Source organism: Spermophilus citellus, assembly GCF_964194105.1.
Source record: "Spermophilus citellus genome assembly, chromosome: 4".
In the NCBI taxonomy this organism is placed as follows: Eukaryota; Metazoa; Chordata; class Mammalia; order Rodentia; family Sciuridae; genus Spermophilus; species Spermophilus citellus.
In genome coordinates this window covers 227406472-227432664 of record NC_138185.1, presented here as the reverse complement: position 1 = coordinate 227432664, position 26193 = coordinate 227406472, and the positions used below count along the sequence as shown (strand labels likewise).

The following is a 26193-nucleotide window of genomic DNA, read 5'->3' as shown; positions in this document are numbered from 1 at the left end:
CTGTCACTCATCACCTGTGCAGACAGAAGGGCACTGCTGTCAATCATCTGTCAATCATCACCTGTCCAGACAGAAGGGACACTGCTGTCAATCATCTGTCACTCATCACCTGTGCAGACAGAAGGGCACTGCTGTCAATCAGCCATCAGTCATCACCTGTACAGACAGAAGGGGCACTGCTGTCAATCATCTGTCACTCATCACCTGTGCAGACAGAAGGGCACTGCTGTCAATCAGCCATCAGTCATTACCTGTGCAGACACAAGGGACACTGCTGTCAATCATCTGTCAGTCATCACCTGTCCAGACAGAAGGGACACTGCTGTCAATCATCTGTCACTCATCACCTGTGCAGACAGAAGGGCACTGCTGTCAATCAGCCATCAGTCATCACCTGTGCAGACAGAAGGGGCACTGCTGTCAATCATCTGTCACTCATCACCTGTGCAGACAGAAGGGGCACTGCTGTCAATCATCTGTCACTCATCACCTGTGCAGACAGAAGGGCACTGCTGTCAATCAGCCATCAGTCATCACCTGTGCAGACAGAAGGGGCACTGCTGTCAATCATCTGTCACTCATCACCTGTGCAGACAGAAGGGGCACTGCTGTCAATCATCTGTCAATCATCACCTGTCCAGACAGAAGGGACACTGCTGTCAATCATCTGTCACTCATCACCTGTGCAGACAGAAGGGACACTGCTGTCAATCAGCCATCAGTCATCACCTGTCCAGACAGAAGGGACACTGCTGTCAATCATCTGTCACTCATCACCTGTGCAGACAGAAGGGACACTGCTGTCAATCATCCATCAGTCATCACCTGTGCAGACAGAAGGGACACTGCTGTCAATCTCTGTATGGAGAGAGTGGGACAGCAGCTCCAGGACCAGGAAGGGCACCCTGCCCCACAGAGCCCAGGGCTGTGCCACGCATGGCCTCTTCCCACTGGGGCACAGCCATCCCGTCGGTGTCTGTCCTGCGCCAGGTTCCTGGCAGCACGCGGCTGGAGAACAGGGGCCAGGATGGATGGAGAACGCTACGGATCAATGAGAAACCCAAGTGGCTCAGGAGACTGGGCAAGAGAACCAACGGGCTTTACACAGGTCTCCAGCTGCCCCTGGGCACTCAGGACACTGAGTGCAGGACACTGAGCTCCCTCAGTGCAGGCCAGTCCAGGGAGGGCTCCGAACAGTGACCATCACCATCCCAACACTCGGCCACGAAAAGGCCCAAGGCTGGGCGCTACCACGTACCAGCTGCAGCTACACAAAGAAAAGGAAGCGCCACCCTCACGCACCCGGAAAAGCAGCTCTGGGACAGCCGTCTCCACGTGACGCAGACCAGACCAGTCCTCAGTCAGGATTTTAAAGAACACCGTGGTCAAAGGATGAATGGAAAACATGGTCATATGGGGCTGGTGGGGCTCCGCGGAAATCGCTCGCCTCGCACTTTCGAGCCCTGGGTTCCATCCCACTCCACATAAAGATAAATATACAGAATAAAGGTATTGTGTCCAACTACAACTAAAAGATAAATATGTGAAAAGAAAATATGACCATAATGAGTGAATAGATAGGGAAACTCCACCAAAAATACCTGTAACAGCAAATTCTCAAGAAACAAATGAAAGTGCAGAGAATTTAAAGAATCAAAGCCTGTTGAGCTTAAGAGCTGGCTGGAGAGGCATGGGGAAGGCCAGAAGATTTGAAGACATAGCTCCAGGCAGTCTTCTCCATCATCAGAGAACAGGGAGAAAAACACTTGGAGAAATGAAGAGGCTCCAGATCCCGTGATCCACTACGAAGCTTCCTAAAATACATGACATTGGAGTCCCACCAGAGCAGAGGCCAGGAAAATGGGGCTGGAAAAGTCTTTAAAACACACAGGTTCTTCTATGGGCTGAGACTTATGGATACAGAAATTCTAACGAGGTGCCAGCGTCCGTCACCCCCTCCCGCCAGGCTGATGGACAGCGAGGTCAGAGAGCCTGGAGAGCAGCCAGGGAAACAGCAGGCACCCAGAGGCGCGGACCACCTGGCCTGGGAGGCGCGGAGCAGGAGGAGAGCGTGCCCCCGTGGAGTCAGGGAAGGCTCCCAGAATTCCCTTCCCAAGAAGACACATGGGGACTGGGAAGAGCACCTGAGTCTCCAAGGGAGCACCCAGGGCCACCAAGAGGCAAAGGCACCCGCTGGGGACCGGATCTCCCTGAGTCTGGGGATCCAAAGGCAGCTACAGCCACCAACAGTTGGTGCTCCTTAGACAGAAGGATCTAGAAACACCTAAGCTGGCCCTTAGCCAGCACTGGCCCCTGGTCACCACCAAAGCCAGGCCTGTGCTCAACCAAGGCCCACAGCAAAGAGCACACGCCCAGCGCGGCCCCTGTGCTCAGCAGGACAGAGGCCAGTTCTGCAAGAGGCCCAGTCAGAGCCTTGATCCTGCTTAGCCAGCCACCTTGACAGCCTCTGGCCAGCTTCCACCCACAGTGGTCACTTTAGAATCCCTCCCTCAGGGTCAGTCAAGAGCACGCGCTCCCTGGGGATAGCTCAGGACCCGTCCTTGGGCCTGGAGCAGACGATGGGGTGCCGACCTGCCTCATCTCGGTGGCTGGAGAAGGGTCTGCACACCCAGAGCAGTGGGAGGTGCGCCCACCGGCCGGGTGTTCAGAGGAGACCACCTCGAAACACCTCACTCCTTTGAAACTCACTTTGTGAGCCACCCCGAGGGCAGCAGAGGCCAGAGCTGGGCCCCGGTGGGACCTGAGGCCTCAGGAGCTCCAGGTGCCCGCGCCTCCTCCCCAGGAGCCCTCCCTGCCCCAGCACCTGAGCCCAGCTCATCCCGGGGTCAGGCAGAACCAAGGGCCAGGCAGCCTGGTCACAAAGGCCACTGCCCCTTGTGCCCGCAGCCTGGGGACAGCCAGCAGGAGGATGCCAGGTGGGTCAGGTGCAGCCCTGCCCTCCCCTGGGGGCCTGCCACAGCCGGGCACCACCTGACCCAGAGGGCAGGAGGCTCCCACCCTGTGGTTTCCCTCGGAACCACAACTGCTTCCAAGAAACAGGGCTTTACCCCTTAGCCTCCTACACAGCATCTGTCCCTAGCTTGGCTGGGCTGGTGGCCAAGGACTGTCCATCAGGGAGGGACAACACAGGCCAAGCCTGATCTCCCCAGACCTCACCCCCAGGCCCTCCAGGTTCCTGGCCCACCATGCTGGTCACCCATCCCACCTGCATCCCTTCTGAGGTCTAGCAATGTGTCTGACAATCTCTCTGAGGGCACTGAGCTTGCAGAGCCCCGGCCCTCAGACCCCTGCATGGGGACCACTGACACTGGGAGTCCTAGGTGGAGGGGACAGGGTCCCGATGGCCCTCCCCAGAGACTTTGCACATCCCTCCCAGGACCCCATGATGACAAGCCAGGCTCAGGTTGCCTGTGTCCTCCCTGGGTGTGCACATGGTCCTCCAGGGGACTCAAAGCGGAAGGGAAGCCCTGCCCAGCCCATAGCCCTAGTCCACCCATTCATGTGGCACTGGCCTCTGAGCTCCGCCCAGTCCACATGGCCCTAGATCTTGGTGGTACATCTTCCCTGGATCCCAGCAGCAGCCCCAGGCCCAGAAGCAGCTGCGGCCTTGCAAAGCCCCTGGCCAGCCTCTGCATGGCTCCTCTGCAGCCTTCAGTGGCCGGCTGGCCAGTCTGTGCCTGGTTCCCTCAGCACAGCAACAGGAGGGGGCCAGGGCTGCAGGATGCTCGGCCCCTGGGGTGATCATCAGGGTGAGATCACCGCCTCAAGGTACCAGCTCCAAGGCTGACACAGAAACAAGGCAGCAGCCAGGGAGGCCCTGTGTGTCCACATCCGAGGCCTGAGGCCCACAGGCCCACTGCCTCAGGCTCGTCCCCCATCCTGTCCTCACACCCAGAGGGCAAAGCCTGGTGCCACGGCCTTTCCAGGCAGTAGGACCCAAGGGGCAGGCAGGGCCACTGCAAGCCCTCCAGTGTCTTTGACATGAGAGTCCTGCAGGGGATGCCTGGGGCCAGGCTGCAGAGAGGAGAGGGCCTCACCCAGAGCAGGCATGTGCCTGCCCTGAAAAGGGGCCTCACCTGAGACCCCGCCGTTGCTCAGGTGACTTCCTGAGAACAGAGAGAAAAGGGAACTTCCAGGGCTGCCGAGGCCCCGGGGCTTCCCACCCACTTTTAGCTGAGGGCGCTGAGGCAGAGCGCCTTCCCCCAGGTCCTATGGCTGGGCATAAAAATAATGAGGATGATCACTAATGGCTCACATCATTTGGGTCTGTCCAGGGACATGACAGACGGCTGCTGGCCCCAGGATCTAGCACAGGACCAAGCCTCGTGTTCACTCAAGTCCTGCAGTTATCCCTTGGCTGCACTGGCGCAGGAGAGAGGAATAGCCTGACGCTCAACCCAAGAAGACAGGACTGCAGTCTGCACCAGGCAGGCGGGGCCAGACCCACAGCCAGGGAGGTCAGGGTGTTCAGAGGTTGCCCCTGAACCCAGCATGACAGCTTCCTGCTGACCAACAGGCAGGACAAGGACATCATCCAGAGACAGCAAATGGCAGCAGGGAGCTGTCCTGTGCTAAAATGCTCATCAGACTGGTGGGAGCCCACAGCTGGGCTGAGCAGAGCTGGACTGAGCAGAGCTGAGCTGAGCTGGGCTAAGCTAGGCTGGCCTGGGCTGGGATGACCTAGGCTGGGCTGGGCATGGCTGAGCTGAGCTGAGCTGAGCTGATCTGGGCTGAGCTGAGCTGATCTGGGCTGAGCTGGACTGGGCTGAGCTGGGCTAAGCTGGGCTGAGCTGAGCTGATCTGGGCTGAGCTGAGCTGATCTGGGCTGAGCTGGACTGGGCTGAGCTGGGCTGAGCTGGGCTGAGCTGGGCTGAGCTGAGTTGATCTGGGCTGAGCTGGGCTGAGCTGGGCTGGGATGACCTGGGCTGGGCTGGGCTGGGCATGGCTGAGCTGAGCTGAGCTGAGCTGAGCTGAGCTGAGCTGGGCTGATCTGGGCTGAGCTGGGCTGGGCTGAGCTGGGCTGAGCTGGGCTGGGCTGGGCTGAGCTGGGCTGGGCTGAGCTGGGATGATCTGGGCTGAGCTGGGCTGAGCTGAGCTGGGCTGAGCTGTGCTGAGCTGGGCTGGGCTGAGCTGGGCTGGGCTGAGCTGGGCTGATCTGGGCTGAGCTGGGCTGAGCTGGGCTGATCTGGGCTGGGCTGAGCTGGGCTGAGCTGGGCTGAGCTGAGCTGGGCTGAGCTGAGCTGGGCTGGGCTGAGCTGGGCTGGGCTGGGCTGAGCTGGCTGAGCTGGGCTGGGCTGGGCTGATCTGGGCTGATCTGGGCTGGGCTGAGCTGGGCTGAGCTGGGCTGAGCTGAGCTGGGCTGAGCTGAGCTGGGCTGGGCTGAGCTGGGCTGGGCTGGGCTGGGCTGGCTGAGCTGGGCTGGGCTGGGCTAAGCTGGGCTGAGCTGGGCTGGGCTGGGCTGAACTGGGCTGAGCTGGGCTGGGCTGGGCTGGGCTGGGCTGAGCTGGGCTGGGCTGAACTGGGCTGAGCTATGCTGAGCTGGGCTGAGCTGGGCTGAGCTGGGCTGGGCTGAGCTGGGCTGGGCTGGCTGGGCTGGGCTGAGCTGGGCTGAGCTGGGCTGGGCTAAACTGGGCTGAGCTATGCTGAGCTGGGCTGAGCTGGGCTGGGCTGGGCTGAGCTGGGCTGGGCTGAGCTGGGCTGGGCTGAACTGGGCTGAGCTATGCTGAGCTGGGCTGAGCTGGGCTGAGCTGGGCTGAGCTGGGCTGGGCTGGGCTGGGCTGGGCTGGGCTGAGCTGGGCTGGGCTGGGCTGAGCTGGGCTGTGCTGGGCTGGGCTGAACTGGGCTGAGCTGGGCTGGGCTGGGCTGGGCTGGGCTGGGCTGGGCTGGGCTGAGCTGGGCTGGGCTGGGCTGAGCTGGGCCGGGATGGCTGAACTAGGCTGGGCTGAACTGAATTAGATTGGGCTGAGCTGGGCTGAGCTGAGCTGGGCTGAGCTGAACTGGGCTGGGCTGGGCTGGGCTGGGCTGGGCTGGGCTGAGCTGAGCTGAACTGGGCTGATCTGGCCTGGGCTGGGCTGAATTGGCTAAATTAGGCTGAGCTGGGCTGAGCTGGGCTGGGCTGGGCTGGGCTGAGCTGGGCTGGGCTGAACTGGGCTGAGCTGGGCTGGGCTGAACTGAATTAGATTGGGCTGAGCTGGGCTGGGCTGAGCTGGGCTGAGCTGAGCTGAACTGGGCTGATCTGGCCTGGGCTGGGCTGAATTGGCTAAATTAGGCTGAGCTGGGCTGAGCTGGGCTGGGCTAGGCTGAGCTGGGCTGAGCTGGGCTGGGCTGAGCTGGGCTGGGATGGCTGAACTAGGCTGAGCTGAGCTGGGCTGAGCCAGGTTGGGCTGAGCTGGGCTGAGCAGGGCTGAACTGAGCTGGGCTGAGCTGAACTGGGCTGGGCTGGGCTGAGCTGAACTGGGCTGGGCTGGGCTGGGCTGTACTGGGCTGGGCTGGGCTGAACTGGGCTGGGCTGAGCTGGGCTGGGCTGGGCTGGGCTGAACTGGGCTGGGCTGGGCTGGGCTGTACTGGGCTGAGCTGAGCTGGGCTGGTCAAGGCTGGGCTGAGCTGAACTGGGCTGAGCTGGGCTGGGCTGAACTGAATTAGGTTGGGCTGAGCTGAGCTGAGCTGGGCTGGGCTGGGCTGAGCTGGGCTGAGCTGAACTGGGCTGAGCTGGGCTGGGCTGGGCTGAGCTGGGCTGAGCTGAGCTGGGCTGGTCAAGGCTGGGCTGAGCTGAACTGGGCTGGGCTGGGCTGGCCTGGTACTGAACTCCACTTTGTTGAGCTGATCATGTCTTTGTTAGGCCAAGTTGAACTAGATGTGGTGAAATGTGTCCTCGGTGTGTTTGCCCTGGAGTGATTCTGGCTGTCCTTGATAAAGTCTACTGGACCATGCTCACTAGATGGGGTGGGCAGAGTGGGACAGAGTGGAGCAAGGGACTGAGCTGGGCTGGACACTGGGCTTTAGGAGCCTAGAGCTGGTTTTATGACCAAGCCCAGCCGGCAACAAGGCAGGGACTGGTACAGAGGTGTGTGAACCGTGGGTGGGACTGTGGTGGCCTGTGAGGTGGCCTCTGTTCTCTAGCCTGTGGTGTCCAGGTCAGCCTTCCCACCCTCCCCTAGGAGGTGGCAGGGAGGCAGAGCCCCAGGGAAGCCTGGATGGGCAGGCAAGGGCTGAGACGCAGGGAGGGCCAGGCAGGGGCTCACATCTGAGGAGCCCAGGCCTCTTAGAGCAGAGCTCAGGAGAGGGAGGGGACCCCCCATGGTAATCCCACCATTCTGGGATGGGGGAAGGGAGAGACTAGTAGTCGGGGAAGACTCTGGGTCCCCAGCCCCCATGGGGGATACAGGTAGAGACAAAGGGACAATCTGGTAATTGCTGGGGTCTGTGGTTCCCTGGGTCCCAGGAGATCTGGGGTTGGGTCAGCCCCTGGGTCCTGGGCTTCAGCCTAGGGGAACAGCCTGGTCCTCTGCTGTTCTAGAGCCTTTGTCCCAGCCTTCAGGGCTGAGGCTGGGTCGATCCTGCAGCCCTTGAGGTGGGGTGGAGGGGTCCCAATGGCACCTGGGCCTGGGGCTTGGGAGGAAGAGGTGGAGTTAGAGAATGAGGACTGGACCTACACAAGCCTGGCCATCTGGCCCCTAGGCTGGAGCAGGGCTCCCAGTCTGGGTCGCGTGGTAGTCTGAGGCCGGCCTGACCTGGACCCTGTCTTGCAGCCTCCATCCAGAAGCCGTCCGTCTTCCCCTTGCGCCCCTGCTGCAGCGAGCCCACCTCCATGTCGCTGGGCTGCCTGGTCACAGGCTACTTCCCAGAGCCAGTGACTGTGACCTGGGACACAGGCTCCCTGAATGTGAGCACCCTGGACTTCCCCACCGCCAAACTCAGCTCCGGCCTCTTGGCCAGAACCAGCCAGGTGACCGTGTCCGGCCCAGGGGAGTGGGCCAGGAAGAGTTTCACCTGCAGCGTGGGCCATGCTCCATCGTCGACATCCCAGGTCAACAAGACCGTCCAAGGTAAGCGGGGCCAGGCTGGCTGCAGCCACCACAGGAGAAAGCAGTCACAGCAGCAGGGACTTCTCGAATGTGCCCAGCTGGGATGGGGAGGACCAAAGCAGGGGGCAGCACCCAGTGTGCCTGGGGACCTGGGCGGGGGCCGGGGGTGCCTGGAGGAGGAACTGCAGCCCAGGGGACCTCACGGCTCACACCTCTGCCCTAGGTTGCTTGCCCTCCAACTTCACCAGCCCAGATGTGACGCTCTTCCACTCATCCTGTGACCCCAGTGGGTCTCACTCCGTCATCCAGCTCTATTGCCTCATTTCTGGCTACACCCCCAGTGACCTCGTGGTCACTTGGCTGAAGGACGGGAAGCCACTCTTCAAAACGGCCTCATCCATTGCCCCACCCACGCAGGAAGGCAAGCTGGCCTCCACCCACAGCAAGATCAACATCACCCAGGAAGACTGGATGTCAGAGAGCACCTTCACGTGCCAGGTCACCACCCACGGCTTCAACTTCCGGGCCCATGCCCAGAAGTGCACAGGTGTGGCCCCCTCCTGCCCTGACACCTGGACACCCAGGAGCCAGAGGCAGCTGAGCGGGGGCCTCATGCTGCCTCTCCCCACCCCACAGATGATGAGCCACGAGGGATAAGTACCTACCTGATCCCGCCCAGCCCTCTGGACCTGTACGTCCGCACAGCGCCCAAGCTCACCTGTCTGGTGGTAGACCTGGAAAGCAAAGAGGGCGTGACAGTGGTCTGGACCCGGGACAGCCAGAAGCCAGTGACCTCAGACCCCTGGAAGGCCAACAAGCAGCTCAACGCTACATTCAGCATCGTCTCCACCCTGCCAGTGGACGCCAAGGACTGGATCGATGGCGAAACCTACCGCTGCACGGTGACACACCCTGAGCTGCCCAAGCCCATCGTTCGGTCCATCACCAAGGCCCCCGGCAAGTCACGGGCCTGGGCAGGTGGGCTGGCCTCCCTAGTGGTCAGAGAGGGTGGAGGTTGGGCTGACACCTTTTGTCCACAGGCAAGCGCATGCCCCCCGAGGTCTACGTGTTCCTGCCACCTGAGGAGCAAGGGGGCCAGGACAAGCTCACCCTCACCTGCCTGATCCAGAACTTCTTCCCCATGGACATCTCGGTGCAGTGGCTTCGCAACGGGCAGATCCACAATGACCAGCACAGCACCACAGCGCCCCTCAAGACCAACACCTCCCACCCCTCCTTCTTCATCTTCAGCCGCCTAGAGATAACCCTAGCAGACTGGGCACTGAATACCAAGTTCACCTGCCGCGTGGTCCATGAGGCACTTCCTGGCCGGAGAACCCTTGAGAAAACCGTGTTCAAGAGCCCTGGTAAATGAAGCCACCCTGCCGGCCTCTCCCCACAGGGCTCATCCAGCAGGGCAGGAAGGGAGGCCATCAGGCTTGTCCACTAGGCCTGTCCACTGTTGTGATGCACCAGGAAACCATCCTAATAAACTCTGCAAAGCCTGCTCACAGCCCTGGGTGCCCATTCTTGGGGAGGGCAGGGCTGCAGGGCAGAATTATCTTCCACAGAAGGGTGCCCCAAAAGAGGGGCTGAGAGGGGCTGGGGCAGCAGTGAAGCCCGGCTCGACAACCAGGGGTGTCTGTCAAAAAGCACACCACATGATGGGGCTCGGCACAGAGACCCTGCCCCCAAAGAGGGTCACAGAGTCGGAGGAGATGGTCCTCGGTGGGCCAGGGTGAGCATCCCAGGAGATGTCAGCTCTGTCCCTGGAGAGACAAGACCCCACATCTCCAGGTGTCCCTGCCAGAGTCAGACCCCAGAAGCCCTCTGCCTGCCTCTGTGCACGGGGCCAGAGGTCAAGCCCACTCACCCCCACGCCCTGACTGCCCTGCTGCATGGTCACACATGGGTCAGCACCCACTGTCCTCAGCCTTGCTGCTGGCCTCACTCCAGCCACAGCCACACACACGTATGTCCAGTCACATGCCCCCGTGCCACACATGCTGGCCGCAGAGGGGCACACACTGATCACGCAGCATTAGGCACCTGCAGCAGCACCCTGCACCTGCACAGGGCTCACGGCACCCACCCAACAGTGTGCCACATGTGCTCAGGACGGCCTGCCCCTGGCCTCCCATGGCTGCCCAGGCCCCGCCAAGTCCTTCCCTCGACACAGCCAGGCTCCCAGGTCCAAGACAGAAAGGGAAACTCACCTCAGCTGGGATCCCAGTGCCCCCACCAGACCTCCCCCTATGGCCCCAGCCTCCCCCTGCCCCCCGGCGGCCCTACCCCACAGACAGGGAGACGGACCCACAGCAGAAGTGTCTGAGCTCTCCTGGTCCACCACAAGCCCAGAGCAGGCTGCACGCCCTTCCCAGAGCCTGGGGGACAAGGGGTTAGAGCCATCATGTGCACCCAGGCCCCATCACAGGCCCAGCCACAGCCAACTGGGCCTGTGCACACCCACACAGCCACAGAGGGCATCTGGAGGCGGAGGGCACACGGCCCTCTGCAAGGGAGATGCCTCCCCACCCAGGCACCTTCCCACCAGGCCCTCCTCAGAGCAGGAGCACAGGAGTGGGCCCAGCACCCAGGGCCTGCCCCAGGCCCACCCAGCCCAACCCCAGGCTATGACAGAGGAGGGCCACTGACCTCAGGTGACCAGCGACAGGCATGAGGCCGAGCAAATTGGTGAAGGTCCCAGAGAGGCTGGGCAAGGGCCCATCCCCCAGACCAGGAGGCTGCTCTGACCCCACAGGCCTGGGCTCAGAGTCCGCTCAGCTGGGCCAGCCCTCAGAGACTCGTCACCGTCACCAAGACTCCTGGGGTCAGAGCCCTTCATGAGGGCCCAGCATTCTCTGGGAGGGGCGCATGGGGCCAAGTTTGGGGCCAGGAGAGATGGGAGAAGTAGAGGGAGAGAAACAGGCCAGCCTCCTGGCCTGGTGGGGCAGAGGACAGAGTCAAGGTCAGGAGTGGGCAGAAGACCGGGATCCCCTGAGCTGCCAGCTGACTTGGTGGGCTTTGGGCCTCCAGCCCTCCAAGGCTGACGGGGGGCTCTAAGTCCCCTATGAGGCCGGGCAGGAGCTCCTCTCCTGGGGGCCTCAGTGGGGGTTCCCTGGGCCGGGAGAACTGACTGGCCCATCCTCCCAGAGCTAGACCTGCAGGACCTGTGCACAGAAGAGCTGGAGAGTGCCGAGCTGGATGGGCTGTGGACCAGCACCTGTGTTTTCATCTCCCTGTTCCTGCTCAGCGTGAGCTACGGTGCCACCATCACCCTCTTCAAGGTGGGGCCTGGCGTCTGGGCGGGTGGGGCCCAGAAGGCCCTGGCCAGCTACGGCTGCCCTCACACACACCTTCTCCCCAGGTGAAGTGGGTCTTCTCCACAGAGCTGCGGAGCACACCCCAGGCCCTGCACGACTACGCCAACATCCTCCATCCGGGGGCCTAGCCAGGACACCCCGCCACGCAGCCGGGCCTCCGCGTCTGAGCCTCCTGGGGCTGCGGCTCTGCCCAGGTGGGAAGAGGGAGCAGACCCACCCTGGCAGGGCCAGGGCTGGGGCCCAACTACCAGGGCACCAGAGTCCAGAACGTTCCTCAGCCCCAAGGTTCCCCAAGACAGCCTATCAATCACAGACCTCACCCACTCTGAGACCAGCCCAGAACAGCGTCTGGCCCTTCGGCAGAGGGCTCCTGGCCGCAGGATGGGCGCTGACTGCCGGGACTCACCCAGGCCCACAGTCCTCAGGATGGCCCCCAACAACCAGAAAACACCCTGAGGCCCAGAGCCATGGTCCCCACCACGGGAGGCAGCCAGCCCAGGGCCTGGCCCCATCCCTGTAGTCCCCTGGGCTGGGCAGAGGGGTCCCCTCCCGCCCACAGCCTCGTCCACCTCCACCCGGCAGTCCTGTTCCCACCCAGGCTTCTCAGTAAAGCTCCTTCTATGGCCCGGGTCTCCTGAGCATGCTTTAGGGAAGTGTCTGTGGTCACCCTGGGGTGGCCGGAGAAAGGCACTCCAGGACGTGGACGAGGGCCAGAGGGAAAGCAGCTGTCCTCTGGGAGAGCCCTCAACGCCAGTCCCTGAGCTGTCCACACCTCTGGCCTCCAGCCCAGATTCACGTCCCCTCCTCTGTGAGGGAAAATCCCCACCTTGGGCCAAGCGATCGCCAATGCCCTGGTGAGGGCAGGAGTCTCTGGGAGCTCGGATGCCGTCACCAAGGAGATGAGGCTGTGGGGCCTCCCAGGACCTCAGTCCATCCACCCTGACTCTGCGGAAGGCCAATCCCTGGCCCCTGCCCCACAGCCAGCCTGGACACTCACTTAGCTGAGTGGTGACCTTCGGTGAGCAAGGGCCACCAGGGGCTGGCCACCATCATCCTTGGGAAGAATACTGGTGGGCCAAGGAGACTGAGCCGGGCACAGGGCACAGCCAGTGGGCAAGGATCGAGGTGGCAGGGGCTGTGCCCTCCTCAGCATGGCAGGCGGCTTCCCTGTTGGAAAACTGCTTGGTCTCTGTGGAGCCCAACAAAAGTGAAGGGGAACGCCTGTCCCCCCAGCTACCCAGGAGGCTGCAGAAGGACACCAGTTCAAGGCCAGTCTGGCAACATCACAAGACTCTGTCTCAAAATAAAAAGAACTGGGCAGCCATAGTTGGTGGGAGGGGAGGGAAGAATGAAGGAACTTTGGTTTGTGCAGAGGGGAGTGCGGGGAGGGGTGGGGCTGTGGGGATGGGGAGGAGGTAGAATGAGACAGACACTACTACCCTACAGATGTGTGTGATTACACCACTGGAGTGACCGCCCCGGGGTGCAGCCAGAGGAAGGAGAAGCTTTGCTCCATTTGTGAACAATGTGTCAAAACGCATTCTACTGTCACATCTAACTAAATAGAACAAATTAAAATAAACTTTTTAAAAAAAAAGGGGGGGGGGTCTGGAGATATAGCTCAGAGGTACAGCGCTTGCCTAGCATGCATGAGGCCTGGGGTTTGATCCCCAGAACCACGAAAAATGGTGGGGAGAATCCATGAACACATACAACAAAGGGCAGACTTCCTTCAGAAACAAAGAGCACTCTGGAACCAATAAAAAAAAAAAGAAAGAAAGATGAGCAATGGGTCCTTCACAGAAGGAAAAACCCAGCAGCCAATCACGTGAGGAAAAGTTTCAGTGGTGGAAAGCTATAGTAGGAGGACACAAGGGTGGGGCCCCAGCCCTGGTTGAGGGCTGTGAACTCTTTAGACCATTCGGAGGCCAAGTGACCAAACACCCTTGTTATCATCATGGCAGTGGCCCTACAGGGGGACCTGAACTCTGAGCCAGGATGGAAATGGGCCCCTGGGAGCAGCCAAGCTGGGTAGCACCAGACCCCACTCTGGGCAGAAGAACAGCATTGGGAGGCGGGAGGCTGGGGAGGCTCGTCTGAGACAGGAGAGCTGCTCTGAACAGGAGGGCTTCCAAAGTTGCCCAGGCCACAGCCCCTGTCCCCCCTACAGACACACGCTCTCGAGAAGCCAGGCCCCGCCCCAGCCCGTGGCCTGCCAGGCTCTCCTTCCAAGCTGGGCACCTCCTCCTGTGTGCTGGACCGAGAGCATCCCGGGGGCAAAGCCAGTGTCTTCTTTCTCTGACTGACACCCCAGAGCGTGAGACTCCACAGGCCCCAGAGTGGGACGCCGTCACACAGGCATGGGCTATAGCTCCCGCAGCCTGGAGCAAGTCAGCTGGTCTCCTCATTCCAGAGCACCCAGGGAGCTGGACCACCCGCAGCCAGGGTCCAGAGCCCGAGTGTGGAGCCCCCGAGACCTGCTTCCCAGGACGAGAGCACACCCTGCCAGGCCCTCCTCTTCACTCTCCCTGGCCCACCCAGTGGCTGAGTGGTGGCCCACAAGAGAGGCACTCATGTCCTGGACCCTGGGAATCACCCCTTTGGAAGAAGGGCCTTGGCAGATGCAGTCAGGGTCGATGGGCCCTGAATCCAGTGGCAAAGTCCTTTTAACAAGCCACAGAGAGGGCAGAGGCAGGGCCAGGGGGCTGAATGCCCCTGTCCCCTGGAGATGTAGATGCTGAAACTGAAGGCTAGCACCTTGGCAGACCCTGACCACGGGTCACCTGGGAGAACACGACAGACTCAGCCAATCCCAGCACTGCCCAGAGCTGCCACAACCCACAAAGATCCTGCTGTCCAGCCCGGGTGATGCCACTTTGTTGATCCAGCAGCCACAGGAGCTTTCAAACACCCACACACCCTCCTGCCTGCCTCAACCCAGCCCTCCTGGCCTCTTGAACCACCCACCATGGGCCATGGCAGCGCTCCTTCCTGGTGACCGCTGGAGGGTCCCTGTTGTGACTTATGTTGGCAAAGCCCTCAGCTGAAAGGCTGGGATTGGGGACCTCTGGAAGGTGACTGGGTCACAATGAGCAACACTGACCACAGGCCCCACACAGCAGCCATCTACGAATCAAGAAGCAGCCCTCACTGGAATGACCACTGACCATGGTCATCAGCCACCAGGACTGCAACAAGTCAATGTGCTCTGGGCAGGCTGGCTGTGTTTTCTCACAGCAGCCAGATGACCGAGACAGGCAGCCACAGCGCCCCCCATTGACAGCAACCAGCCTCCGGGGCTCCTGGGACCAGGCCAGATTCTCCTCCAGGACCCCAGGCGCCTCCCACCCCCTCCAGCAGTCCCCTGATGGACCTCACAGCCAGAGGGCCCTCCATTCTCCCCACACTTCCCAAGGCCCTGCTTATGAAGCGCTTCCAAGTCCCCCAAAAGAGCTGACTCTCCTGCCCCAGGGCCCAGAGCCACCTGATGCCCACTTGTGCCCAGAGTTCTTTCTCGAGGCCTCCCTGGCCGTGGTCCCCTCTGGCCAGCCCTATGCTTTGAGGTCCAGGCACCGCTGGCCCTCAGTGCTCCTCCCAGCCTCTGTCCCGTCCATCTCTGTCTCAGCGTCTTGGAGCCTCTGTGTGGATTTCCGTCTCTCCTGTCCTACATCTTGGCCCCCGGCCCAGCACTGCGGCCCGTCATGTAGAGCCCGAGTCTCACCACGGCCTGTGGGGTCACACAGCCCAAGCCACACACACCTGTCCCCACCACAACCAGACCACAGACCAGACATGACGTGGAGGTGAGCGGCCACAATATGGAGGTGGAGCAGGAAGTGGGCGAATGACCCCCGTGGGGGCCAGACATACAGTCATACAGCCCCTCCCCAGTGGGGCCCCAAGCACCCAGCCTGTCCCAGCCCTGGGCAAAGGGTCCACAGTGGGGCAGAGGGCTGCTGAGGACACAGCCCTCCAGCCTGGGCCTAGAGCAAGCCTGAGCTCCTGCCCTGGCACAGTCCCTCTGGAGGAGGCAGGCAATGGCCATGAGGGTGGACCACAGCCCAGGGCCACCAGGCCAAGACGGGGGAGGGCTCAGAGGCCTGAGCAGGTAGACTCCAATGCTCTATGGCCTCCTGTCCTCCTCAGACGTGGACAGCAACGCCAGGCCTGGGCACTCCTAGAAACTCAGGATGGAGAAGAGGCCTCCAGACCAAGAAGGTGAGGGGAGAGGTACCAGAGGACACACGGCAGGGCATGGACATGGAAGGCCAAAAGGGGCCGCGGGCAGGGATGCAGCCTGATGGGGACCGGAAGGCATCCGAGCTGAGCAGAAGGACGTGAGAGGATGGGAAGGGCAGGCTGGGCCACACCTGTCTGCTGAGCTGGGCCGCCGAACATTAGGCTGATCAGGACTCCACTAGGCTGAGCTGGGCTGGGCTGAGCTGGACCAAGCTGGACCAAGCTGGGCCGAGCTGGGCTGAGCTGAACTGGGCTGAGTTGGGCTGGTCCAAGCTGGGCTGAGCTGGGCTGAATTGGGCTGAGCTGGACTAGGCTGGGCTGAGCTGAGCTGGGCTGAGTTCAACTGGGCTAAGCTGGGCTGGGCTGAGCTGAGCTGGGCTGGGCTGGGCTGAATTGGGCTGGGCTGAATTGGGCTGGGCTGAGCTGGGCTGGGCTGGGCTGGGCTGAGCTGAGCTGGGCTGAGTTCAACTGGGTTGAGCTGGGCTGGGCTGAGCTGAGCTGGGCTGACCTGGGCTGGGCTGGGCTGGGCTGAACTGGGCTGGGCTGAGCTGAGCTGAGCTGGACTGACCTGGGCTGGGCTGAGCTGGGCTGAGCTGGGCTGGGCTGGACTGGGCTGAGCTGAGCTGGACTGAGCTGAGCTGGGCTGAGCTGGGCTGGGCTGAGCTGGGCTGGGCTGGGCTGGGCTGAGCTGAGCTGGGCTGACCTGGGCTGGGCTGAGCTGGGCTGAGCTGGGCTGGGCTGGACTGGGCTGAGCTGAGCTGGACTGAGCTGAGCTGGGCTGAGCTGGGCTGGGCTGGGCTGAGCTGGGCAGGGCTGGGCTGGGCTGAGCTGGGCTGGGCTGGGCTGAGCTGGGCTGGGCTGGGCTGGGCTGAGCTGGGCTGGGCTGGGCTGGGCTGAGCTGGACTGAGCAGGGCTGAGCTGAGCTGGGCTGAATTGGGCTGGGCTGAGCTGGGCTGGGCTGAGCTGACCTGGGCTGGGCTGAGCTGGGCTGAGCTGGGCTGAGCTGGGCTGGGCTGAGCTGGGCTGGGCTGGACTGAGCTGAGCTGGGCTGAGCTGGGCTGAGCTGGGCTGGGCTGGGCTGGGCTGAGCAGGGCTGAGCTGAGCTGGGCTGAATTGGGCTGGGCTGAGCTGGGCTGTGCTGAGCTGGGCTGGGCTGGGCTGGGCTGAGCTGAGCTGGGATGAGCTGGGCTGGGCTGGGCTGTGCTGGGCTGGGCTGAACTGGGCTGAGCTGGGCTGGGCTGGGCTGGGCTGGACTGAGCTGAGCTGGGCTGAGCTGGGCTGAGCTGGGCTGGGCTGGGCTGGGCTGAGCAGGGCTGAGCTGAGCTGGGCTGAATTGGGCTGGGCTGAGCTGGGCTGTGCTGAGCTGGGCTGTGCTGGACTGAGCTGGGCTGGGCTGGGCTGGGCTGGGCTGGGCTGAGCTGGGCTGAGCTGGGCTGGGCTGGGCTGAGCTGGGCTGAGCTGACTGAGCTGAGCTGGACTGAGCTGAGCTGGGCTGAGCTGGGCTGGGCTGGGCTGGGCTGGGCTGGGCTGGGCTGAGCTAAGCTGGGCTGAGCTGGGCTGGTCTGGGCTGACCTAGGCTGAGCTAAGCTGGGCTGAGCTGGGCTGGGCTGGGCTGGGCTGGGCTGAGCTGGGCAGAGCTGGGCTGGGCTGGGCTGGGCTAGGCTGAGCTGAGCTGGTTTGGGTTGGATAGTCTGAGCTAGGTGGTCTGAGCTGGTCTCAGCTTGTTGAGCTGGGCTAAATGGAGCTAGGTGGGCTGAGCTGGGCTTGTCTGAGCTGGAGTGAGCTGAAATCGGCTGGGCTGAGCTGGGCTTTGCTGAATTGGGCTGAGCTGGGTTTTGCTGAATTGAGCTGAGCTGGACTGAGCTTGGCTGAGCTGGGCTGATCTGAGCTGGGCTGGGCTGATCTGAGCTGGGCTGGGCTGATCTGAGCTGGGCTGGGCTGATCTGGGCTGGGCTGGGCTGAGCTGGTCAGTGTTGAGCTGAACTGAGCTGAGCTGGTTTGGGTTGGATGGTCTGAGCTAGGTGGTCTGAGCCATGCTGAGCTGGGCTAAACCGAGCAAGATGGGCTGGACTAAGGGGGGATGATAAGATTGGGCTGAACAAGGTTTCAGCTTCACTGAGCTGAGCTGGGATGGCTGAAGTTGGGTGGGCTGAGCTAGACTGGGATGAGCTGAGTGGGGCCGAGCCTGCCAGGCTGAGCGAGGCTGAACAGGGCTTCGCTGCAGTGGGCTACTCTGGGCTGACCTAGGCGAAGCTGAGCCAAGCTGAGCTGGACTGAACTGGGCTGGGGTGAGCTAGACAGAATGAGCTGAGGTGAGCTGAGCTGGGCCAAGAGGAGCTGATCCAACCTGAGCTAACTAGGCTGAGATTAGCTTGGCAAAACTGGACTGAACAGTGCTAATCTCTACCTGGCTGGGCTGACCAGAGCTGACCAGGGCTGAGCTGGGTAAACCAAATAGAGCTTGGCTGAGCTGATCTACTCTGAATGGGTGGACCGGGCTGGGCTGAGCTAGGCTGAGCTGAGCTGGCCTGAGATGGACAGAACCTGGCTAAACTGAGCTGAGCTGGACTGAACTGGCTGACCTGAGCTAGAAGACTGGGTTAGACTGCACTGAGCTGAGCACAGCTGAGCTGAGCTGGGACGAGATGGGCCAGGCTGGGCTGTGCAGGGCAGGGGATGGATGGCCTAAGCTAGATGCACAGTCCTAGTCCAGGTTTTCTGGGACTCTGCGCAGAACTGATGAGTAGTTTGCAGGCTGAGTGCAGACCAACCCCAGTACCTGGGTCCAGCCACACTGTCCCTCCCTTTCTTTGGAGCATGGGGGCCATGAAGTAAAAGGTCCATCCAGGGTGCTCTTCTCTCTTTCCTTGCTGCCCTGAAATCCGGCCGTGCACTTTCTGTGTCCTGGTCTTGTCCAGGCGGAAGCCCTGCTCTGCACTGGGCCTCTGGCCTTGAGACCCATGTAGGTCTTGGGAGTCTTCTGCTGCGTGTTGGGTGCTGAGATGGGGTTGGTGGAGTGGTGGGTGATGGGCCTGTGACACTGCAGGAGAAGTTGAGATGGGCACAGCCTGGTACCCCCATGCAGGCTTGCTTCAACAGCAAGGCAGCTCTGTGCCTTCCTGGGCCCAAGTCATGACCCCCACCCTGGGGAGAGCAGGAGTGAGGCTGGGGAGCCAGAGGCTGCTCAGCAGTGGAGCCTGTTTGGAAAGGACAGCTCACCATCTGTGCAGAGGCCCTGTCTCAGGTCAGACTGGGTCCTTGTGCAGGCACAGTGTAGGGGTCAGTTTCCAAAGCAGTGAAGGGTTGGCTGGCTCCAATCCCAGGCCCATGGCCTAGAAGCTGTGTGACCTAGGCAGTTGCCAGCCCTCTCTGGGCCACATTCCTCTGGAGTAAAGCGAAGCAGGCATGGTCCTGTCCTGAGTGGCTCTCTGGAGGTGGGCAGCGAGGGCTATCCATCTCACAGCATGTCCTGTGTTCCAGTCTCCATGACCAAGCCCAGCGTCTTCCCACTGAGCGGCCCTCGAGACAAGTCAGCCGACCAAGTGATCATTGGCTGCCTGATTCAGAACTTCTTCCCCTCGGGGCCCGTGACCGTGACCTGGGGCAAGAATGGAGAAGGCGTGACCGTCACTAACTTCCCGCCTGCCCAGGCCACAGGGGGCCTGTACACCATGAGCAGCAAGCTGACCCTGCCAGCCTCTGAGTGCCCAGAGAACACATCTGTGAAGTGCAGCGTGCAGCACACCTCGAACCCCGCCCAGGAAGTAGAGGTGCCCTGTGAAGGTCAGAGGGCACCTGGAGCGGGGCCACCATCCTGCCCTGACCCAGCGCCTGGACCCGTGCCCCACTGAGGCCCCCCTTGGGAGCCGAGGTTCCATGAGAGTGAACTGCCTGACGAGACCCCTGGGGTGGCCACAGACGGGCCAGGAGGGGGCCACGGCTCAAGGATGGGGACAGGGAAGGGGGTAGGAGGGGCATGCTGACCTGCCAGTCCCTCTCTCCGTTCCAGAAACTGTGGTGGAGCTCCCTCCCGTCTGCGGCCAACCCCGCCTCTCCCTGCTCCGGCCGGCCCTTGAGGACCTGCTCCTGGGCTCTGACGCCAGCCTCACGTGCACACTGAGTGGCCTGAAGAGTCCAGATGGGGCCAGCTTCACCTGGAAGCCCTCAGTCGGGAAGAACGCTGTCCAGACGACTGGGCGAGACTCCTGCGGCTGCTACAGCGTGTCCAGTGTCCTGCCCGGCTGTGCCGAGCCCTGGAACCGCGGGGACATCTTCACGTGCACGGCCACCCATCCTGAGTCCAGCCAGACGCTAACAGCCACCGTCAGCAAAGCCACAGGTGGGCTCCGCCACACCCGTCTCCGCACAGTGCCACAGCCCGCATGCCGGCCTCCTCCAGCACCAGGCTCGACTCACAGGCCACACACACTCACACACTCACAGACACTCACACTCTCACACACTCACACAGACACTCACACTCACACACTCACACAGACACACACTCACACACTCAAACACACACACAGGTGCTCACACACAGGCACTCACACACTTACCACACACACACACAGGCACTCACACACACTCACACACTCACAGACACACACTGACACACACACAGGCACTCACACACAGAGACACACACTCACACTCACACACAAACACTCACACACATAGGCACTCACACACTCACAGACACACACACACAGTCACACTCACACACAGACACACACACAAACACACACTCACACACAGACACACACACTCACACACTCCCACTCCCACGGGCCCCACTTTACAGGGAGACTGAGGCCGGTTGGGGGTTCAGGCCAGGCCCAGGTGTCCAGCTAGGTAGGGGCTCCTTCTGCTCAGACCCCTGACCCAGCTCTCTTCCCTCCAGAGAACACCTTCCGGCCCCAGGTCCACCTGCTGCCGCCGCCGTCGGAGGAGCTGGCCCTGAACGAGCTGGTGTCGCTGACGTGTCTGGTGCGGGGCTTCAGCCCCGAGGACGTGCTGGTGCGCTGGCTGCACGGGGGCCAGGAGCTGCCCAGCAGCGAGTACCTGACATGGAAGCCCCTGAAGGAGCCCGAGCAGGGCCCCACCACCTTCGCCGTGACCAGCGTGCTGCGTGTGACGGCCGCGTCCTGGAAGCAGGGGGACAACTTCTCCTGCATGGTGGGCCACGAGACCCTGCCCCTGGCCTTCACCCAAAAGACCATCGACCGCCTGTCGGGTAAACCCACCCACGTCAACGTGTCTGTGATCATGGCGGAGGCCGACGGCACCTGCTACTGAGCCGCCCGCCCCAGCCCTTGAATAAACTCTATGCCCATCCATAGCGGCCACGCGCTTCCGTCCATCCCAGGGTCTGCAGCACGCTGGGAGGGGGCCAGGGAGGAAAGAGTGCCCACTGCCCTGAGCCTCTGAGGGCCTTGGCACCATGGGGACTCCCGTCCCCACCTGGAGGGCGCGCGTGAGTGCGCTGTGCCTGTGTCCTGTGAAGAGGTGGACAGGGAGTCCTGAGTGGGTAGGGGCTGCTGCCTGTGGGGACAAGGCTGGCGCAGGAGCCATAGAAGGGTGGCACCAAAGGGGCGTGGAGTCCCAGGCCCGCCCTGCCCTCAGCGGGCCAGTCTAGGCAAGCCAGGTACGGCCGGGCAGGACAGGGAGGCACTGCCCGCACCCAGGCCACCCGTGGCCAGCCCCGCCCCATGCCTCACATGGCTCTGCGCCCGTGCACATGCATGCACACACACACTCACTCTCTCACACACACACTCACACAGACACACACACACTCTCTCATATACACACACACTCTCTCTCACATTCACACACAGACACACACACACATACACACTCACACACTCACACTCACACACACACTCCCTCTCACACACACATACACACATACACACACAGAGACACAGACACAGACACACACTCTCTCATATACAGACACACTCTCACATACACACACAGATACACTCATACACACACATACATACACTCTCACACAAACACACACTCTCACACACATAGATACTCTCACTCACATACTCACACACACACATACTCATATACACTCATATTCACACACACTCATAAACACATACATACTCATACACACATATACTCACACACACTCTCACACACATACACACATACACCCTCCTTACACACTCACACACATACTCACACACTCTCACACTCTAACACACTCACTCTCTCATACACACTCATACACACACATACACACAGTCTCACACTCTCTCACACATACTCTCATACACACACTCTCTCACACACATTCACACACTCTCTCACACACTCTCACACACTCCAACACACACACACACTCCAACATACACACTCTCTCACACTCTCACATACACATACACACACACACACTCTGACACACACTCTCACATATACACTCACACACACATACACACACACTCTCTCACACACACATACACATATTCCGACACACTCATACATACTCCGACATATACTCTCTCACACACACTCACTCACACTCTCTCACAAACATTTACACACTCTCACACACACTCTCACACAAACGCTGACATATACTCTCACACTCTCACACACACATATACACACACTCACACACATACACACACTCACATACAGAGCCACTACAACACACACACTCTGACATATACTCTCTCACACTCTCACACACATACACACACTCACATACAGAGCCACTACAACACACACACTCTGACATATACTCTCACACTCTCACACACACATATACACACATTCACACACATATACACACTCACATACAGAGCCACTACAACACACACACTCTGACATATACTCTCTCATACTCTCACACACACATACACACACACACAGACACTACAACACACACACTCTTGCAAACACTCTGACATATACTCTCTCAGGCTCTCTCACACAAAGATTCACACACACTCTGTCTCACACACACATAAACACACACACTCTCTCTCTCTCTCTCTCTCTCTCTCTCTCTCTCTCTCTCACACACACACACACACACACACACACACACTCATCTGAGCCCTGCAGATGCAGGAAATACACAGCCCAAGCTCACGCCAGGCAAGCAAGGGGAAGCCCCTCCAAGCCCCCAGTGTGTCCCCAGGCTGTTCCACACCCAGGCCTCTCCTGGCCTCCCTGCATGTCCAGCTAGGCACAGCTCAAAACACTGCTGTAGACGCCCCAAGCAGCACCTGCCCACTGCACAGTCCCCAGACTCAGTGTCCCTTCCCTTCCTGAGCCCACTATGACTCAGGCAATAGACGGGGCAGGGGCCAAAGCTGGGAGGCTTGGGGCAGACCAGGGAGACTCCCACACAGGCCCCTTGTGGCCTCCGAATTCTGCTTGGGCTCTCAGGAGCATGTGAGGACAGTCCCACGTCTTTGTGGGGCAGCTGGCACCAAGATGCCCACAAGGGGGCAGCGGGGCCTCTGCTTTCTTCTCAGTTGCTCTCGGAGCCTCCCCAGGGAACCTGCTTCTAACAGCCTCCCCCTGCACTCAGGGCCAAGGTGGAGTGGACCGTCCATACCCTGGACTCTGCTGTCCCCCTGGAGGAGGGTTTAGTCACCAGAGGGCCACAGGGAGAACAACAGGGAGACTGGGGAGAGCCTGTCCCCAAAGAAGTGCTCCAGCCACTCCAAGGGGCCCAGGACATGACCCAAAAGAAGGCCTTCTAGAGAGAAGGGGAAAGAGAGAGAATGGTCCAGGGAGGGCTGGGCCAGCAGGTGGAGAGCAGACAGATGGATGTGGATGCAGGATAAATGGATGGGTGGGTGGGTATCGGGTGGGTGGGGGGCTGAATGGAAGAGAGCTTTACAGAGGGTGGGTGGAGGGGTGGATCATATAGCCCCAGGGGTGGACGGCTGATGGGTGGATGAATGGCTGAGAGCCCCATGGGTGGGTGGGTGGGTGATAACTGGATGGTGGATCAGTGGAAGAATGGATGGACAGGAGGCTAGCTGTATGGATGGACAGAGGAGTAGACAGAGGCAGGAAGAACTGGCTGTATCAGCAGGGGACAGGCAGGCCCCACCCCCTTTGACGTGGGCGATTTATGCCCTGGGACCTGAAGACAGCAGGACTGCCATGCTGGTGGCCTTCAGGGCCCTCGCTGGTGAGCCTCTGCCTGGTTTCCTGGGAAGGCCACAGAGGCCGTGTCACACTCTCTGCCCTCCGCACTCTGACCTCAGACCCAGAGCTCTGTCTGGGCCCAGTGCTCGGGACCAATCATTCAGAGCTCAGTGAGGAGGCCACTGAGGGCCTGCATGGGGCTGAGGCCCAGGTGGCCTGGGCTGGAGCCTCCTCGGGCCACAGGACAGTGCTCACCCTCCTGCCTGCCAGGTCTCTTGCCTGGTGTCCTGAGAGACAGGGGCCTGTGGGCCTCCCAGAGCTGCCAAGGTCCCAGATCCTTACCTGGGCCCTGTTGCTCCAACACATTTCAGACCCGAAGCAGGGAACCTGTGCTACCAGGGCCAGACCCCGAGGGCGTAGGAAGGGAGGCCTGAGACCCAGGCCTTCACCACGTGGGCTTCGGCCTGCAGGTCCTCTGTGTCTTCCAGACTGTCAGGAGCCACTGCCCTACGTGGTGCTGGACCAGCTACAGGAGATCCTGGAGGAGGACGTCCCAGGGGCCAGCCTGTGGCCCACCACCGTCACCCTCCTCACCCTCTTCCTGCTGAGCCTGTTCTATAGCACAGCGCTGACCATCACGACCGTGCGGGGCCCGCCTGGCAGCAAAGAGGGCCCACAGTACTGAGGAGGACACAGCCGGCCCAGGTGGGGTGCAGGAGGGAGTCCGTGGGCCAGCGTGGGAGGGTGCGCTCGGTTCTGTGGACCGAAGAGACCACCTGTTCCCACCGTGTGGGCCCTGCTCTCCCAGGAAGTGGGTCCCTTCACACCCACTGAGGACGTGGGGGTCAGGTGGGAGGTCCCCACAGGCGCAGTAACTTCAAGATTCAGCCCAGTCTCGGGGCCAGGCCTGGGTCAGGGGCACAGACAAGGACCTGCCCACCTCAGGACCCCCTCTGGCCCCTCTTGTCTCCACAGGGAGGAAACCTGGAGACACCCTCGACGTGTCAGAGCTGAGCCTTGAGTGAGGCCACCGTCTCACCCCACTCTCACACTTTCCCGTGCAATAAACTGATGCCAAACGCAGACATTCTCAGACTCTCAGACAAGTGGGGGCAGGGGCTGGGATGGCACAGACTGGGGCAGGCCTATCTCTAGAGGGGGAGTCAGGGCAGGATGGACAGAGTGACCCTTGTCTGAGACAGGACCTGGTCCCACCTGAGACTGAGGCCAAAGGTTGAATTCTAGCTTCACCCACAGACAATGTCCAGGAAGACTCCTCCGAGCTGAGGCCAGGTCCCTAGCCATGATCCCTAGGCCCTGATCACTGACCCTGCCCGCTCCTGACCCTTGGCCAGGACTCTAGGCACCCAGAGTGGGTCCTGAACGCTGACCCCTGGTCCTGAGCACTGAGGCCCTGATAACTGGGCACTGGGAGGCTCACTGAGCTCTGAATGATTGGTCCCGAGCACTGGGCCCTGACCTTATCACAAGGCCATGGTCCTGACCAGTGAATCCTGTTCCAACTCACTAGACCCTGATCCTGATTCCAAGCCTGGGTCTCCATCACTGGGACACAGTCCAGAACCCGTGAGCTCTGACTGTGATCACTGGGCCCTGGCCCTGGTCTTGATTACAGCACCCTAGTTCTTACACCTGGGTATTGGTATGGACACTGGGTCCTGATTCTGGTCACTGAGTCCTGGTCCTCATCATTTAGTCCTGGTCCTGGTCACTGAGTCCTGGTCTTGATTACAGCACCCTAGTTCTTACACCTGGGTATTGGTATGGACACTGGGTCCTGGTTCTGGTCACTGAGTCCTGGTCCTCATCATTTAGTCCTGGTCCTGGTCACTGAGTCCTGGTCTTGATTACAGTACCCTAGTTCTTACACCTGGGTGCTGGGGTCCTGCCCTAGCGGGGTCCAGGGGGTCCTGAAGGATGAGTGGGTCGGTGCCAAGGAGGAGACAGGAGTCTTGGAGGGATCTCCAGAGAGCTTATGCAGCTTGCTCTGGGTCACCTTTTCTTGCCATTTTTCTCATCATTATGGATTCAGAATACGTCACTGATTATACAATTTCCAAATCTTGCCAAGACATGACATTTCCTTAACAACCCTTAGGAGTATAGAAAAATCTGACATCAATCTAAATTTTCCAAGATGTGACATTTACTTATCAATTATTAGGGATACAAAATCATTAATAAAGTGTGTCACTAACTTGCATTTTTCACATTTTCCAAAGATATACTATTTTTCCCAAGATATGCTATTTTCTTATTAACAGATGCTAAACTGCATAACCAGACTCTAAGTCTCCTAACCTGTCATTAACCTTTAAACTTAAAGTACACCTGCACTTTATTTTTAATCTAAAATCCCCATCTAGGGGCTGGAGATGTGGCTCAAGCGGTAGTGCACTCGCCTGGCATGCGTGCGGCCCGGGTTCGATCCTCAGCAC

The 26193-nt window shown here is 60.6% G+C and overlaps 2 gene segments (V, D, J or C); both read left to right on the top strand.

The window, feature by feature from the left end:
- LOC308646103 (immunoglobulin heavy constant alpha 2-like) overlaps nt 1-24434 on the top strand; it is a 145316-nt gene extending 120882 nt beyond the window's left edge. The window contains exons 2-5 of the C gene segment in view: nt 19088-19390; nt 19617-19946; nt 20511-20843; nt 24205-24434.
- Nucleotides 937-11496, top strand: LOC308647390 (immunoglobulin heavy constant epsilon-like). The segment is given in 7 exons: nt 937-1108; nt 7770-8066; nt 8269-8592; nt 8682-9002; nt 9086-9412; nt 11199-11332; nt 11413-11496.
- Nucleotides 24435-26193: the final 1759 nt, after the last annotated feature.